Source organism: Elgaria multicarinata, chromosome 11 (assembly GCF_023053635.1).
Source record: "Elgaria multicarinata webbii isolate HBS135686 ecotype San Diego chromosome 11, rElgMul1.1.pri, whole genome shotgun sequence".
In the NCBI taxonomy this organism is placed as follows: Eukaryota; Metazoa; Chordata; class Lepidosauria; order Squamata; family Anguidae; genus Elgaria; species Elgaria multicarinata.
The window spans coordinates 27,405,156-27,411,675 of NC_086181.1; positions in this window are offsets into that span (position 1 = coordinate 27,405,156).

The following is a 6,520-nucleotide window of genomic DNA, read 5'->3' on the forward strand; positions in this document are numbered from 1 at the left end:
AATAGATGCGGGTGTCGCCCCCCCGCCGCCGCCTTTTTCCCACGCCTCCTGTCTGCAACGCGTCCGGCCCCGCTCTGCCATTTGCACGCTGCCCCTCCGGCGCGCGCAATCTCTGCACCGCAGCAAGGCCGCTGGGGGCCCACGTGGGCTGGGCTGGGCTGGGCTGCTGGAGTCAGGATTCTCCGCTATGCAAAATAAAATAATAGGATGGGGCGGGGGGGGAAGGAATTATAGATGCAAACCACGCCCACCCACCCCCATCTCCAGGGTCTGCCTACCAACCGCCCCGGTGGAAACGGGATCGTTCCATTATTAGCATAACGGGCGCCCCGCCTCCCGCCTGCGCTGGGTGTTAATCGACCGTCCTGTATTTGCATAACCCACGGAGGCCACGCCCCCCTCAGTGGCTTGCCCGCGAGGCCGGGGATTGGGCGCACGTGGGCGCGCGGGAGATAGGCCCAATTGTAAATCTCCAATGCGGGCAAAAGACGCCCCCCAAAGGCCGGAGGGTGTGCAGGTCTAACGCGGTTATGAAATTAATTCCTAATTACTGGGAAGCGCGGTGGTTCCAACAGCGTCAGTAAAAGAGACCTCCCCTTCATCGTTTTTTTTTTTAAATAATCATCTTCATCATCCCCGCATTTCTGTTACGTGAATGGTGTTTGCACAAGGCAATCAGCATCAGGCATTTAATATTTTCCTAAGCATTTATATTTACGGTTTGGGGCCAGGTTATTTGAAGGAACGCCTCCTCCCATATGTACCTACCCGGACCTTAAGATCATCTACAGGGGCCCTTCTCCGTGAGCCCCTGCCAAAGGAAGTGAGGCAGGTGGCTACTAGGAGGAGGGCTTTCTCCGCTGTGGCACCCCGGTTGTGGAATGAGCTCCCCAGAGAGGTCCGCCTGGCGCCTACACTGTACTCCTTTCGTCGCCAGCTGAAGACCTTTTTATTCACTCAGTATTTTAACACTTAATTTTAACTTAAATTTAAATTATACTGTTTTAACTCTGTATTTTAACCTTATATCAATTTTGCTGCGTGGTTTTATCCTGGTTGTGCTTTTTATATTGTATTTTGTATTTGTATTTTTAACTTGTTGGTTGTTTTATGATGATTTTAATTTTTGTGAACCGCCCAGAGAGCTTTGGCTATTGGGCGGTATAAAAATGTAATAAATAATAAATAAATAAATAAATAAATAAAAATTATATAGCGCTTTTTCATTATGTCGATAATCTTTACCGCAGCCCTGTCTGGGAGGCTGGGGGAGGGGGGCATTTACGCAAAGCCAAAAGTGGAAATGCATCGTCAAAAATAAAGAGGATAAGATTTGCATGAAACGTGCATGTACTTTCAGAGGTCTAGATGCGAATTTAGAAATAATGGCTCTAATTTAATAGAAATGCATCTCACCCTAGTAGGAAAGACTGATCAGTCTGTTCAGTTTGCTGTCCAGATGCGAACTGTTGATGGGCAACTTCAAGGCCCCTGAATGATCTCCCTATTTATTTATTTATTTCACTTATATCCCACCTGTTTATTTATAGTTATTTATTTATTAAATTTATATACCGACCCATAGCCGAAGCTCTCTGGGTGGTTTACAAAAGTTAAAAACTGAACATTAAAAAGTATACAAAATTTTAAACTATCAAAAATATAAAAAACAGTATCCATTTAACAACAGTTCTGGGGTCCATTAAAAACAAACAAACTTAGCATATGTTGTTAAATGCTGTTTTCCTCTTGCAAAGAACCCAAGGCAGCCTACCTGGTCCTTCTCCATTTTATCCTCACAACAATCCTGTAAGGTAGGTTAGGCTGAGTCAGTGACCAGGGGAGCTTTATGGTCCAGCGGGGATGAAACACTAGATCTCCTGAGTCCCAGTCCAACGTTCTGACCACTACACCACACTGGCTGTAGCTGATTCTTTTATCTTCAAACTGGACTTGGACTGAACAGCCCTTCAGGTAGAAGATAAAGGACTTTATTCTGACAACTATTCAAATAGAGGACTGTCCTCTGCAAATAGGACACCCAGACACCCCATCAGCATAATTATCCCCATTTTGCAGATGGAAGATTGAGGCTGAGAACAGTTTGCAAGTGAGACTTTGGCAGAGCCGAAATTTGAATGTGAGGCTCCCAGCTTCACAGTTCAGTTTGCAGCTCAGCGGCTACTAAATTACACTAGTTCTATTAAGAAAAATGCAATTTAAGCTGAGCAGGAGGTCCTCGTCCTTATTAGCCTAATAAGTAACTGGGAGTAAAGACCGGGGCTGGGCTGGGGACACTGTAACAATATTTGGGCCATCTGTAATTGCACCCTTTCCCTTATTTCTTGATTAGTCAAGCTTTATGCATGTGACTCAAGGCCCTGGTTATGTTCGTTTTGGCCTAAACGGTTTTCACACTCATAATGAATGCACGAGACACCTCCTGCCCCTGAAGAATGTAAGGAAACCTAGTGGGAGAGACATAATTACAACAATATATTAATTACTCTCAGTGCCTCATTAATCCAACATGCAGGACTCTTCAGCTGGAATCTATTCAGTGGGCTGCGGTGGTGTACGGAGCTTGGCAAAGTATCACCCTCCAAAAAGGAAGGCAATTACCATTTTAATATGGGGGGTGTGGGTGTGGGTGTGTGTGTGTGTGTGTGTGTGTGTGTGTGTGTGTGTGTGTGTGTCTGTCTTCCTTCCTTCCATACTTCCTTTTCTGCTCTTATACAAAAACTCACTTCTAAAATTTGAACATACTTCATTTAATATCTAAGGACATAACTTTATGCATGTTTAGAGAGAGAGAAAAGTCCTACAACTCCCAGCATTCCTCAGGCAGCATGGGTGGCTGGAGAATGCTGGAAGTTGTAGGATTCCCCCCATCTAAACATGCATAGGATTGCATCCTAAATCTACAATATTGAGGCCCTGTAATTAATAATACAATCTCAGCCTATGTCTAAATCTGAGCTCATGCAGATGTGAATATACAGATCCATTTGAATTATCTCCCAGTCATTACATTTCCATTAACTTAGTTGGCATTACTATTTAATATGAATTAAATAATATATATATATATATATATATATATATATATATATATATATATACACACACACACACACACACACACACACACACACACACATATATATATATATATATATATATATATATATATGGCTGTTTCACTTTTTTCTGCTGGGTAACAATACGCATATATATATATATATATATATATATATATATATATATATATATATCCTAGTTATAATTGGATATTTCTGTGGAGCATAGTCAAGATGTGAACTCATTTGAAATAGGGGCCTGTTCATTTCAACTTCAAAACAAATGCCAGGGAAACAAAATGGGTTGGGTCCAGGATCTGCTTTCTGCAAGAGTAAGGGCTCTGCTCACCGAAGGTCCCTCTGCTCATTTTGGGGGGATCTTCCCCACCTTATACATCTCAGCTCACCCCCATTTAGCAGGGACTCCTGACTGTGTGGCATTTGAGGGGGGCGGCTGGAAGGACTGGTGTGGGCAGTGATGTCCACTTTTCTCAGCATAGCTGATCCAGCATAAATCTGGATCCAGTTGCCTATCTTTGAAACAGCATTGCATAGTGAACATTTCTAAAATAAGGTGCTGGAACTCCAGTGAGCCTGTAAATTGCACTTGCTTCCTTGGAAGCCCTTACCTTGAAGCCAGACATATCCAGTGGCAAATGGTAGTCAGCCTCAGCGCCAACACCCAGTACCCTTGGGCTGCTGCCTGGGTTCCAAACCTCTGGAGCGACCCATCAGCACTGAGGCCTCTCCCCTGGCCTTCCTTGCATGGGGTGGTTGGATCTGCAAGCCATCATTTGCACTGAGCAGCAGGTTGGACTCGATGGCCTTATAGACCCCTTCCAACCCTACTATTTTATGATTCTATAATTTTAAAAAACCCAATCCCCTGTAGCACTAATGATTTGGTGTCGAATGAAAGCACTTCACCGATGCTCAGAAACACTCTCTTTATTGTTTCACATATTCTAGGCTGAGAACTGAAAACATCCCATAGCAACGGGCCTAGTTTTACAGTCAGCTCTGGCAGCAATAATAACAACAATAATCAGAAATTAAAATATATACGAGGTTTTCTTTTAAACAAAGAAACCTGTAGCTCTTTCTGGTTCTTCAAAATGACTGAAAGTGACTCATTTCTTCTTCTTCTTCTTCTTCTTCTTCTTCTTCTTCTTCTTCTTCTTCTTCTTCTTCTTCTTCTTCTTCTCTCTCTCTCTCTCTCTCTTTCTCTCAGGGCTCATCTACACCAAGCAGGATATTCCACTATGGAAGCGGTATATAAAAGGCAGGAGCCACACGATTGCTTTATAGCAGTATTGAAGTGCACTGCCAACTGTTGGGGCCCATGACACATACCATATACCGCTTTCATACTACTTTCATAGTGTTATATCCTGCTTGGTGTAGATGTGCCATGGGCCCCAACAGTTGTCAGTGCACTTCAGTACCACTATAAAGCAGTAGTGTAGATCCTGCAGTGCACTTCGATACCGCTATAAGGCAGTAGTGTGGCTCTTTTTATATTCCGCTTTAATAGTGGAATATCCTGTTTGGTTTAGATGAGCCCTTGGTCTCTCTCTCTCTCTCTCCTGTCCCTGCTCTCAAAGTCTGCCCCTCACCTGGTGAATTCTAGAGTCCAGCCATCCACACCCATTATTTGCAATAAGTATGTTTGTAAACGCACTTTGAGATCCTGTAATTATGACTGAAAGAAACGGAGACACTTCATACATTCTGTTCATGGGCAATGAACCCCCTGCCCTGCCCTGCCTCACCCCACACAGCACTCCAGTCCCCTCCTGCACCCCACGGAGAACGGTCCTCGGGAGGCCTGGTTTCTAAACGGATAGCCTTGGCAGGTTCCCCCCATCACCCCCAAATTATAATTGGAGATATACTTGACTCTTATCTCCCCAGAGGAGGGACTTCAGAACAGGGGTGTTGAAAACCTTTCAGGCCAAGGCCAGATTCCATTTGAAGAAGCTCTTGGCCAGGGCTGGTGCTACCATAGAGGCCACTCAGGCAGCCGCCTAGAGCGCCAAGCTAAGAGGGGCGCCGGGTGCCTCGCAGCACTCATGCACGTTGTTGGCCGTGAGCTGGGCCGGCCCAGCCCGAGGATTCAGCTGGGCCTGGGCGGGCGAGGTGGCGCCCCACGCCCGCCCAGCCAAAGTGAAGCCAGGGACACTGGGGTGGGTGGGGGCTCCACGTTCGGACCCAGGAGGCCGCCGCCAGAAGAAGGAGAAAAAGCATGTGGCAAGCTCAACCCTGGCCCAAGCCAGCCACTGCCTTACTCCCAAGGAAAGGGCACCAGATCGCTTCGCCTCTCTCCTCAAACAGGCCGTGATGTCCAGGCAGGCGGGCAAGCGGGACTCCCTCTCCCTTCCCCCTTTCGAATGTGTACGAGTATGAAACTTTGGTGAAGAACATCCGTTGAAAGTGTTCTGCTCCCTGATAAAGATGCTGAATCGGCCCAAAGGCCTATCTAGACCAGCCTTCCGTTTCCACAGTGGCCTCCCGCTCATGTTTCCTAGCAACGGGTATACAGAAGCATACTACCTCCGACGCTGGAGGTAATGAAACAGCCACTAGTAGCCGTTGATAGCCTTATCCTCCATGGATTGTTCTAACCCCCTTTTAAAGTTGGGGGACATCACCATATCTTGTGGTGGCAAATTTCATAGTTTAAGAGCCTCAGTACAAGTGGCATGAATGATGTGATTAGTAAGCAATCGTGTCATAGATTTAAAACAACAACAGATGCAGGGGATCAATTATGGAAATGTAGCATAGGGGGAGGGGAGGTTTAAGACCCCCGCCCTCCACAAGGCAATTCACATTGGGGGGGGAGGGGAATCCATGGGAATCAATGGGGGGATTGATGCATGGGGAGAGGAGAGTTTCACTAAGATTGCACAGCAGGGGAAGAAAGGCTTAAACCTTTCTGCAGGTTGCAGTTCTGCTAATAATCACTGCCCCCAAAGCATCCAGTATATATTTTTTTTAAAATCCACATGATTGCCAGTCACATCGTTAATGTCACATGTAGTTAGGCCCTAAGTATTTGCTGTGTGAAGAAGTGTTTCCTTTTCTCTATCCTGAATCTCCCACCATTCAGCTTCATTGCATCACCCCAGGTTCTAATATTATGAGGGAAATGTTTTTCTCCCTATCCACTTTCTCCAGACCATGCATCATTTTATACACAACATGCTCCCCCCCACCCACCTTCTTCTGAAACTAAATAGCCCCAAACTTTGTAACTGTTCTTCATAGGGGAGTTTCTCCAGCCCCTCAACCCCCAATCATTTGGGTTGCCCTCTACTGCACCTTTCTGGGAGGGAGAATACCCAGAACAGTGACTCATACACAATGGGCAATGGGCAGACTCCTTTAAGGCTTGGTAACCTTGCGTGTCTTTGCCTTGGGAGTGAATGAATGTTCCA